Source organism: Ranitomeya variabilis, chromosome 2 (genome assembly GCF_051348905.1).
Source record: "Ranitomeya variabilis isolate aRanVar5 chromosome 2, aRanVar5.hap1, whole genome shotgun sequence".
NCBI lineage: Eukaryota > Metazoa > Chordata > Amphibia > Anura > Dendrobatidae > Ranitomeya > Ranitomeya variabilis.
The window spans coordinates 146,471,006-146,483,058 of record NC_135233.1 but is presented as its reverse complement, the minus strand read 5'-3'; the positions used below and the strand labels follow the sequence as shown (position 1 = coordinate 146,483,058).

The window sequence follows — 12,053 nt, the reverse complement described above, 5'->3', positions numbered from 1 at the left end:
CCTCAAATGTGCAGAAAAGCATCGCCTTCTCGCTGTCTGCAACTTGCTATCTACTCCTTTTAAGTGAATAGATATTCAGCAGCATTTTGCCAACAATGTAGGAGCTGCAACATCTTTTCTCTCACTTTTCATCTTGCATTGTTTCTGTGGTTATTTTCTTGCTTGTCCTGAACTGAAAGCTCACCCCACAATTATGGCTACATTCAGTTTCACAGACAGGAGAGCAAGAGCAGAGGGCCCATGAATGGGGCATTATAAATAACAAGGCAGGACTTCAGATCAGATTAAAAATGTGTATTGTAAGCCACAAAGGTGCAATAATTCGGCAATACATTCGCTTTTATCAAGCATGAAGGCAAAAATACAGCTGAAACACGGTTTTCTTTTTTGACTATGATACACTTTTTATGGCATCTGATGTAGAGTGCTGTCTTGTTCTTTATATTGATTGACTTCTCATTGGGTGAGTAGTGAAAAATTGCTCTCATCAGAGGGTGATCATTCCGTTCGTTAACTAAGCCAGGTATTCTGTTCCACTCTTTGGTTATTACAAGGCCTGACATCTTGCAATCTGTCTCAAGCTGGCCATACACATTAGATGGCTGTCTGTTGATCACTTAGCTGACAGACATCTTGGCCATCTCTCTCATACTCTGCAGTGCTCACTCAGCAGAGTGCTCCTGTGTTCTCCATGAGTTCTCCAAGAGAACAAAGTGAATGTCAGTTTAAAATCAGACATGCCCAATCAACATCTTTCCCGACCATCAGTTGTCCAGTGCCCCCATACACACTAGAATGTCAGTCAAACCTGTTGATATTTATAGTGCAATGTGTATGGCGAACTTCAGTGTCTCTTCTGCTGAAGGTACTGCTGAACCCTGCTGAGCCCTAACCACAAACCTAACCCCAACACACCCCTAACCCTAATCCCAACCCTAACCCTAATCCCAACCCTAATCCAAACCCTAACCCTAATCCCAACCCTAATCCTAATCCCAACCCTAACCCTAATCTCAACTCTAATCCTAATCCCAACCTTAACCCTAATCCCAACTCTAACCCTAATCCCAACCCTAACCCTAATCCCAACCCTAACCCTAACTTTAGCCTCAACCCTAATTTTAGCCCCAACCCTAACCCTAACTTTAGCCCAACTCACTTTAGCCCAACTGTAACCTAATGGGAAAATGGAAATAAATATATTTTCCTTATTTTATTATTTTTTCCTAACTACGGGGGTGATAAAGGGGGGTTAATTTACTATTTTTTGTATTTTGATCACTATGATAGGGTCTATCACAGTGACCAAAATGAACCAATAGGAAAAATCTACCTATTGTTGCCCGCCATTTCCTTCCTGGAAGAAGACATGGGGGGATGCAGGAGGATGAAAGCGGGCCCAGGCATACCGGGGGACACCAGGAGGTACAGGGGGGATCGGGGACCCTATTTCTCTCTAATCTGATGTTTGATCACATTGGAGGAGAGAGAAATTACATGGCAAATTGCACTTTTTTTTGCGGTCATCATTATATGGTTAATAAAGGCAATCGCAACCCCGCGGTCAGTAAAAACCGACCCGAATCATGTTCTCTGGGGTCTAAGCTACCACCGACTCTGAGGGGGCGCTATACACTTTTTCCACAGTGCCGTTAATTAACGGCGCTGTGATTTAAGTACCCTTAACTACCGCCGTTAAAAGGCGTTCGGCGGTCGTTAAGGGGTTAAATATTGTGTCTTGTGTGTGCTACAGGTGTCCACACCAAACTACGTAATAACAATTTTCCCTGGTTATTGCATTTTTTTATGCATTTTCCCTCTTATTTGATGTTTTTGGTGCAGATTTGAAGCAGAATTTTAATGTGTTTTTTATAAGAAAAACTTTGATTCTGCAGTTAAAAAAGTAATTGCCGTTTTTTAGGTTCCACATAGAAGCCTCTACAGGAAAAAGCACCAAAAGCTCCACAGTTCAACAATGTCTTTAGACGCACAGTGGCAGAGTTTTCGTGCAATCACAGCTTTGCTTGGACAGTTAAATATAGCAGAATTTATGTGCAAAAAAAGCAACAGAAAAAAACATTGCATTTATGCTACTTGTGAATATGGCCTATATGTCTGAACAAAGTGGATGGGATTTTATGAAAATGCCCGTTTTTCTGTTGTGATAAAACACAGATACATCTTACGAATTGGATCTGTGAAAGCTTCTAGAATAGGAGAATGCCGTGGTAAATATGGACAGATTTGCCCTACAGAAAAGCAAAGTGTTTGCCTTTGATCATATTATGGATTCACACTTTTAAATCGTCTGAATACACATGGAATTTTGAAAGAGCTCGAACTTTTTCTGCTTAACGTTACACGCGTGGTCACATAGTTTCCCTGCTCCTGCACACCTCAAGCCATTCAGATGAGCTGGTTACAATCTTCCTCCTTAGTACCCATTAATGACTCTGTACACACCCTCCATATCTCTCCGCATCCGATATCTGCTTCAATTACCTGTTCACAGTGGGGGTGACAGTGATTCAATGCTCTCAGCCTTTAATCTGTATAGCTCATAACTCCACTTATGACAGTACTTTTATAAAATATTTGTAATATTTTTTCCCATATTACAATCATTATTAAAAAATATAATTTTAAATCTTGCCATTTTTACACTGGGGCTTTTTGAGACTAACTTCCTGTTGTTTCAGGAAATCTACATGCACATTAGCAGCAATGAACTGACCCTATATTTCATATTAAAACATCTAATAAGTGTGTGCAAAGGTTTTCGGTAAGAGAGCAGAAGTACAAAGGCTGTGGCATCTTCTGCTGTTGGTGGATCCTATGTTCTCATCTGAGAATAGAGTTTATTATCAGTTTTTTAAATTCTGCTTTTGATGGTAAGAAGGCTGCTGTAAATTATAATGAAAGGATGGAAAGTGTTGTGAATTCTGTTCTCGAGCTCCCTCCTGTGGTTATGAATGGTACTTCGGCGAGTTCTGTCCATGGACTCCCTCTGGTGGCTGTGAGTGGAGCTGCTGGTTCTGAGATCCCTTCTCCAGCTGATCTCGTTTAGGCCTTGGCTGGCTGCTCTATTTAACTCCAGTCAGATCGTTACCTGATGCCAGCTGTCAATGTCCTAGTACTGGTTCAGTTTGCTTGGATCTTTCAGATGACCTGTCTACTTCAGCAAAAGCTAAGTCCCTGCTAGCTTATTTGTTACCATTGTGGTTTTGTCCAGCTTGCTATGATGATTTTGTCTTGTTAGCTGGAAGCTCTGGGATGCAGAGTGGCACCACCGCGCCGTGAGTCGGTGCGGTGCTCTCTTTTGCACACTCTGTGTGTTTTTTTGTTAGTTTTTATGCTGACCGCAAATATACCTTTTCTATCCTCAGTCTATTTAGTTAAGTCTGGCCTCGTTTGCTGAAACCTATTTCATTCCTGTGTTTGTGACTTCCATCTTAACTCACAGTCAATATATGTGGGGGCTGCCTATTTCTTTGGGGAATTTCTCTGAGGCAAGGTAGGCTGTATTTTCTATCTTTAGGGGTAGTTAGCTCTTAGGCTGTGAAGAGGCGTCTAGGCAGAGGCAGGAACGCTCCACGGCTATTTCTAGTTGTTGTGATAGGATTAGGGGTTGCGGTCAGCAGAGCTCCCACTTCCCAGAGCTCGTCCTGTATTACTAGTTTGCTCATCTGGTCATTTCTAGTGCTCCTAACCACCAGTTCAATCATAACAGTACAGCTGGCCCGTAAAGTGTTCATGCATCTCAATAGAGGGATAAGAGAAGTTCTGAGACCATTTTTTTTTTCCTCTGCAGCGTGTTTTGTTTCTCTTTTCCCCTAAATCTCTGGGTGGTTCAGGACACAGGTGTAGATATGGACATTCAAGGTCTGTCCTCTTGTGTTGATCAACTCACTGTAAGGGTACAAGGCATTCAAGATTATGTAGTTCAGAACCCGATGTTAGACACCCAGAATTCCAATTCCTGATTTGTTTTCTGGGGATAGATCTAAGTTCCTGAATTTCAAAAATAATTGTAGACTGTTTTTTGCTTTGAAACCCCGCTCCTCTGGTGACCCCATTCAGCAAGTAAAAATCATTATTTCTTTGCTGCGTGGCGACCCTCAAGACTGGGCATTTTCCCTTGCGCCAGGAGATCCTGCATTGCGTAATGTTGATGCGTTTTTTCTGGCGCTTGGATTGCTTTATGATGAACCAGATTCAGTGGATCAGGCAGAGAAAATTTTGCTGGCTTTGTGTCAGGGTCAGGATGAAGCGGAGGTATATTGTCAGAAGTTTAGAAAGTGGTCTGTGCTTACTCAGTGGAATGAATGTGCCCTGGCGGCAATTTTCAGAAAGGGTCTTTCTGAAGCCCTTAAGGATGTTATGGTGGGATTCCCCACGCCTGCTGGTCTAAATGAGTCTATGTCCTTGGCCATTCAGATCGATCGACACTTACGTGAGCGCAAAAATGTGCACCATTTGGTGGTGTTTTCTGAGCAGAGGCCTGAGCCTATGCAATGTGACAGGACCTTGACCAGAGCTGAACGGCAAGAGTACAGACGTCAGAATGGGCTGTGTTTCTACTGTGGTGACTCCACTCATGCTATCTCTGATTGTCCTAAGCGCACTAAACGGTTCGCCAGGTCTGCCACCATTGGTACGGTACAGCCAAAATTTCTTTTGTCCGTTACTCTGATTTGCTCTTTGTCATCCTATTCTGTTATGGCATTTGTGGATTCAGGCGCTGCCCTGAATTTGATGGACTTGGAGTTTGCCAGGCGCTGTGGTTTTTTCTTGGAGCCCTTACAGTATCCTATTCCATTGAGAGGAATTGATGCTACACCTTTGGCCAAGAATAAGCCTCAGTACTGGACTCAATTGACCATGTGCATGGCTCCTGCACATCAGGAGGATATTCGCTTTTTGGTGTTGCATAATCTGCATGATGTGGTCGTTTTGGGTTTGCCATGGCTACAGGTCCATAATCCAGTATTGGATTGGAAATCTATGTCTGTATCCAGTTGGGGTTGTCAAGGGGTACATGGGGATGTCCCATTGTTGTCTATTTCGTCTTCCCATCCTTCTGAAGTCCCTGAGTTCTTGTCAGATTACCGGGATGTATTTGATGAGCCCAAATCCAGTGCCCTACCTCCTCATAGGGATTGTGATTGTGCTATTAATTTGATTCCTGGTAGTAAGTTTCCGAAGGGCCGACTGTTCAATTTATCTGTGCCAGAACACGCTGCAATGCGGAGTTATATAAAGGAATCCTTGGAGAAAGGGCATATTCGCCCGTCGTCGTCACCGTTGGGAGCAGGGTTCTTTTTTGTGGCCAAGAAGGATGGTTCTCTGAGACCTTGTATAGATTACCGCCTTCTCAATAAAATCACCGTCAAATTTCAGTACCCTTTGCCGCTACTGTCTGATTTGTTTGCTCGGATTAAGGGGGCTAGCTGGTTCACCAAGATAGATCTTCGAGGGGCGTATAATCTTGTGCGTATTAAACGGGGCGACGAATGGAAAACAGCATTTAATACGCCCGAGGGCCATTTTGAGTACTTGGTGATGCCATTCGGGTTTTCTAATGCTCCATCTGTGTTTCAGTCCTTTATGCATGACATCTTCCGAAAATACCTGGATAGATTCATGATTGTATATTTGGATGATATTTTGGTCTTTTCGGACGATTGGGAGTCTCATGTGAAGCAGGTCAGAATGGTGTTCCATGTCCTTCGTGCTAATTCCTTGTTTGTGAAGGGGTCTAAATGTCTCTTTGGAGTTCAGAAGGTTTCATTTTTGGGCTTCATTTTTTCCCCTTCTACTATCGAGATGGACCCTGTTAAAGTTCAGGCCATTTATGATTGGACTCAGCCTACTTCTGTGAAGAGCCTTCAGAAATTCCTGGGCTTTGCTAATTTTTACCGTCGCTTCATCGCTAATTTTTCTAGTGTTGTTAAACCATTGACTGATTTAACCAAGAAAGGTGCGGATGTGGTCAATTGGTCCTCTGCGGCCGTTGAGGCTTTTCAGGAGCTGAAGCGTCGTTTTTCTTCTGCCCCTGTGTTGTGTCAGCCAGATGTTTCGCTCCCGTTTCAGGTCGAGGTGGATGCTTCTGAGATTGGAGCAGGGGCTGTTTTGTCTCAAAGAGGTTCTGATGGCTCTGTGATGAAACCATGTGCTTTCTTTTCTAGAAAGTTTTCGCCTGCTGAGCGCAATTATGATGTGGGCAATCGAGAGTTGTTGGCTATGAAGTGTGCGTTTGAGGAGTGGCGACATTGGCTTGAAGGAGCCAAGCATCGCGTGGTGGTCTTGACGGATCACAAGAATCTGACTTATCTCAAGTCTGCCAAGCGGTTGAATCCTAGACAGGCTCGATGGTCGCTGTTTTTCTCCTGCTTCAATTTTGTGGTTTCGTACCTTCCGGGTTCTAAGAATGTGAAGGCTGATGCCCTTTCAAGGAGTTTTGTGCCTGATTCTCCGGGAGTTCCTGAGCCGGCTGGTATTCTCAAAGAGGGGGTAATTTTGTCTGCCATCTCCCCTGATTTGCGGCGGGTGCTGCAGGAGTTTCAGGCTGATAGACCTGACCGTTGTCCAGCGGAGAAGCTGTTTGTCCCTGATAGATGGGCTAGTAGAGTTATCTCTGAGGTTCATTGTTCGGTGTTGGCTGGTCATCCTGGAATCTTTGGTACCAGAGATTTGGTGGCTAGATTCTTTTGGTGGCCTTCCTTGTCACGAGATGTGCGTTCTTTTGTGCAGTCCTGTGGGACTTGTGCTCGGGCTAAGCCCTGCTGTTCTCGTGCCAGTGGGTTGCTTTTGCCCTTGCCGGTCCCGAAGAGGCCCTGGACGCATATTTCCATGGATTTTATTTCAGATCTCCCTGTCTCTCAGAGGATGTCAGTTATCTGGGTGGTTTGTGATCGCTTCTCTAAGATGGTCCATCTGGTATCTTTACCTAAATTGCCTTCCTCCTCTGATTTGGTTCCATTGTTTTTCCAGCATGTGGTTTGTTTACATGGCTGTTGTGAATTTGGATTCTGGGCTCCCCCGGTGGCTACTGGTGGAATTGAACTTGTGACATCATCTTCCCTGTTCACCTGTTCTGATTAGATCTGGGTGTCGCTATATAACCTGGCTTCTCTGTTAGATGCTTGCCGGTCAACAATGTTATCAGAAGCCTCTCTGTGCTTGTTCCTGCTCCCAGACATCTACTAGATAAGTTGGACATTCGTCCATGTTTTGTTTTTTGTATTTTGGTTCCAGTTCACAGCTGCAGTTTCGTTACTGTGTCTGGAAAGCTCTTGTTGATCAGGAATTGCCACTCTGGTATTATGAGTTAATGCCAGAGTCCTAAAGTAATTTCTGGATGCGTTTTTTTTGGCCTTGGGCTTGCTGTATGAGGAACCTCATTTGGAACTTCAGGCAGAAAAAACTTTGATGTCCCTATCGCAGGGGCAAGATGAAGCTGAAATTTACTGCCAAAGATTCCGTAAATGGTCTGTGCTTACTCAGTGGAATGAGTGTGCCTTGGCGGCTACTTTCAGAGAGGGTCTCTCTGATGCCATTAGGGATGTTATGGTGGGGTTCCCTGTGCCTGCGGGTCTGAATGAGTCCATGACAATGGCCATTCAGATCGATAGGCGTCTGCGGGAGCGCAAACCAGTGCACCATCTGGCGGTGTCCACTGAGAAGACGCCAGAAAGCATGCAGTGTGATAGAATTCTGTCCAGAAGCGAGCGGCAGAATTTTAGACGGAAAAATGGGTTGTGTTTCTATTGTGGGGATTCTACTCATGTTATATCAGCATGCTCTAAGCGTACTAAAAAGCTTGATAAATCCGTTTCCATTGGCACTTTGCAGTCTAGATTTATTTTGTCTGTGACCCTGATTTGCTCTTTGTCATCTATTACTACTGACGCCTATATCGACTCTGGCGCCGCTTTGAGTCTTATGGATTGGTCCTTTGCCAATCGTTGTGGGTATGATTTAGAGCCTTTGGAAACTCTTATTCCTCTGAAGGGGATTGACTCCACCCCATTGGCTAATAATAAACCACAATACTGGACACAAGTGACTATGTGTATTAATCCGGATCACCAGGAGACTATTCGTTTTCTAGTGCTGTATAATCTACATGAGGATTTGGTGCTGGGATTGCCATGGCTGCAGTCTCACAACCCAGTCCTTGACTGGAGAGCTATGTCTGTGTTGAGCTGGGGATGTAAGGGGACTCATGGGGACGTACCTTTGGTGTCCATTTCATCATCTATCCCCTCTGAAATCCCTGAGTTCCTGTCTGACTATCGTGACGTCTTTGAAGAACCCAAGCTTGGTTCACTACCTCCGCACCGTGAGTGCGATTGTGCTATAGATTTAATTCCGGGTAGTAAATACCCAAAGGGTCGTTTATTTAATCTGTCTGTGCCTGAACATACTGCTATGCGAGAATATATAAAGGAGTCCTTGGAAAAGGGACATATTCGTCCATCGTCATCTCCCTTAGGAGCCGGTTTTTTCTTTGTGTCAAAAAAAGACGGCTCTTTGAGACCATGTGTTGATTATCGGCTTTTGAATAAAATCACGGTTAAATATCAATACCCATTGCCGTTGCTGACTGATTTGTTTGCTCGCATAAAGGGGGCCAAGTGGTTCTCTAAGATTGATCTCCGTGGGGCGTATAATTTGGTGCGGATCAGGCAGGGGGATGAGTGGAAAACCGCATTTAATACGCCCGAGGGCCACTTTGAGTATTTGGTGATGCCTTTTGGTCTTTCTAATGCCCCTTCAGTCTTCCAGTCCTTTATGCATGATATTTTCCGCGATTTTTTGGATAAATTTATGATAGTGTATCTGGATGATATTCTGATTTTTTCGGATGACTGGGACTCTCATGTCCGGCAAGTTAAGAGGGTTTTTCAGGTTTTGCGGTCTAATTCTCTGTGTGTCAAGGGTTCTAAGTGCGTTTTTGGGGTTCAGAGAATTTCCTTTTTGGGATATATTTTTTCTCCCTCTTCCATTGAGATGGATCCTGTCAAGGTTCAAGCTATTTGTGATTGGACGCAGCCCTCTTCTCTTAAAAGTCTTCAGAAATTTTTGGGCTTTGCCAACTTTTATCGTCGATTTATTTCTGGTTTTTCGGATGTCGTTAAGCCATTGACCGATTTGACTAGACAGGGTGCTGATGTTGCTAATTGGTCCCCTGATGCTGTGGAGGCCTTTCAGGAGCTTAAGCGCTGTTTTTCTTCTGCCCCTGTGTTGCGTCAGCCTGATGTGACTCTTCCTTTTAAGGTTGAGGTCGACGCTTCTGAGATCGGAGCTGGGGCAGTGTTGTCGCAGAAAAGTTCTGACTGCGCCGTGATGAGGCCTTGTGCCTTCTTTTCCCGTAAATTTTCGCCCGCTGAGCGGAATTATGATGTTGGGAATCGGGAGCTTTTGGCCATGAAGTGGGCGTTTGAGGAGTGGCGCCATTGGCTCGAGGGGGCCAGACATCAGGTGGTGGTATTGACTGACCACAAAAATTTGATTTATCTTGAGACCGCCAGGCGCCTGAATCCTAGACAGGCGCGCTGGTCATTATTTTTTTCTCGGTTTAATTTTGTGGTATCGTACCTACCAGGTTCTAAGAATGTTAAGGCGGATGCCCTTTCTAGGAGTTTTGAGCCTGATTCACCTGGCAACTCTGACCCCACAGGTATTCTTAAGGAGGGAGTTATCTTGTCAGCCGTTTCTCCAGACCTGCGGCGGGCCTTGCAGGAGTTTCAGGCGGATAGACCGGATCGTTGTCCGCCTGATAGGCTGTTTGTTCCTGATGATTGGACCAGTAAAGTCATCTCTGAGGTGCATTCTTCTGCGTTGGCAGGTCATCCTGGAATTTTTGGTACCAGGGATTTGGTGGCAAGATCCTTCTGGTGGCCTTCCCTGTCACGAGATGTGCGAGGCTTTGTGCAGTCTTGTGACGTTTGTGCTCGGGCCAAGCCTTGTTGTTCTCGGGCTAGTGGATTATTGTTGCCCTTGCCTATTCCTAAGAGGCCTTGGACACACATCTCGATGGATTTTATTTCAGATCTGCCTGTTTCTCAGAAGATGTCTGTCATCTGGGTGGTGTGTGACCGTTTTTCTAAGATGGTTCATTTGGTTCCCCTGCCCAAATTGCCTTCTTCTTCCGAGTTGGTGCCCCTGTTTTTTCAAAATGTTGTTCGTTTGCATGGTATTCCTGAGAATATCGTTTCTGACAGAGGAACCCAATTTGTGTCTAGATTTTGGCGGGCATTTTGTGCTAGGATGGGCATAGATTTGTCTTTTTCGTCTGCTTTTCACCCTCAGACTAATGGCCAGACCGAGCGGACTAATCAGACCCTGGAGACATATCTGAGGTGTTTTGTGTCTGCTGACCAGGATGATTGGGTTGCTTTTTTGCCATTGGCGGAGTTCGCCCTCAATAATCGGGCCAGCTCTGCCACCTTGGTTTCCCCGTTTTTCTGTAATTCGGGGTTCCATCCTCGATTTTCCTCCGGTCAGATGGAATCCTCGGATTGTCCTGGAGTGGATGCGGTGGTGGAGAGATTGCATCATATCTGGGGGCAGGTGATGGACAATTTAAAGTTGTCCCAGGAGAAGACTCAGCTTTTTGCCAACCGTCACCGTCGTGTTGGTCCTCGGCTTTGTGTTGGAGATTTGGTGTGGTTGTCTTCTCGTTTTGTCCCTATGAGGGTCTCATCTCCTAAGTTTAAGCCTCGGTTCATCGGTCCGTATAAAATATTGGAGATTCTTAACCCTGTTTCCTTCCGTTTGGACCTCCCTGCATCCTTTTCTATTCATAACGTTTTTCATCGGTCGTTATTGCGCAGGTATGAGGCACCGGTTGTGCCTTCCGTTGAGCCTCCTGCTCCGGTGTTGGTGGAGGGTGAGTTGGAGTACGTTGTGGAAAAAATCCTAGACTCCCGTGTTTCCAGACGGAGACTCCAGTATCTGGTCAAGTGGAAGGGATACGGCCAGGAGGATAATTCTTGGGTCACTGCATCTGATGTTCATGCCTCTGATCTGGTTCGTGCCTTTCATAGGGCCCATCCTGATCGCCCTGGTGGTTCTGGTGAGGGTTCGGTGCCCCCTCCTTGAGGGGGGGGTACTGTTGTGAATTTGGATTCTGGGCTCCCCCGGTGGCTACTGGTGGAATTGAACTTGTGACATCATCTTCCCTGTTCACCTGTTCTGATTAGATCTGGGTGTCGCTATATAACCTGGCTTCTCTGTTAGATGCTTGCCGGTCAACAATGTTATCAGAAGCCTCTCTGTGCTTGTTCCTGCTCCCAGACATCTACTAGATAAGTTGGACATTCGTCCATGTTTTGTTTTTTGTATTTTGGTTCCAGTTCACAGCTGCAGTTTCGTTACTGTGTCTGGAAAGCTCTTGTTGATCAGGAATTGCCACTCTGGTATTATGAGTTAATGCCAGAGTCCTAAAGTAATTTCTGGATGTGTTTTGTTAGGGTTTTCTACTGACCATGAAAGTATGCTTTCTGTCTTCTGCTATCTAGAAAGCGGACCTCAAATTTGCTAAAACTATTTTCCTGCTGCGTTTGTTGTTTCATCTCATATCACCGCCAATATATGTGGGGGGCCTCTGTCTCCTTTTTGGGCATTTCTCTAGAGGTGAGTCAGGTCTTATATTTCCCTCTGCTAGCATTATTTAGTTCTCCGGCCGGCGCTGGGCATATAGGGATAAAAAGTAGGACATGCTACCTGGCTACTTCTAGATGATGCGGTAGGTTTAGTTCATGGTCAGTATAGTTACATCTTCCAAGAGCTTGTTCCTATAGAGGCTTATGCTAGTTCTCTGGCCATGGAGATCATGACACATGGCATTCCGGAGAACATCGTGTTGGACAGAGGTTCCCAGTTTGTTTCAAGATTTTGGCGGTCCTTTTGTGCTAAGATGGGCATTGATTTGTCTTTTTCTTCAGCTTTCCATCCTCAGACAAATGGCCAAACCGAACGAACCAATCAGACTTTGGAAACATATCTGAGATGCTTTGTTTCTGCTGATCAGGATGATTGGGTGT

At 45.1% G+C, this 12,053-nt stretch overlaps 1 protein-coding gene across 2 annotated transcripts in view; it reads right to left on the bottom strand.

Annotated features, from left to right (window-relative positions):
* Positions 1 to 12,053, bottom strand: part of LOC143804701 (sulfotransferase 6B1-like) — a 93,890-nt gene that overhangs the window by 30,254 nt on the left and 51,583 nt on the right. The gene's annotated exons all lie outside the window — the stretch shown is intronic.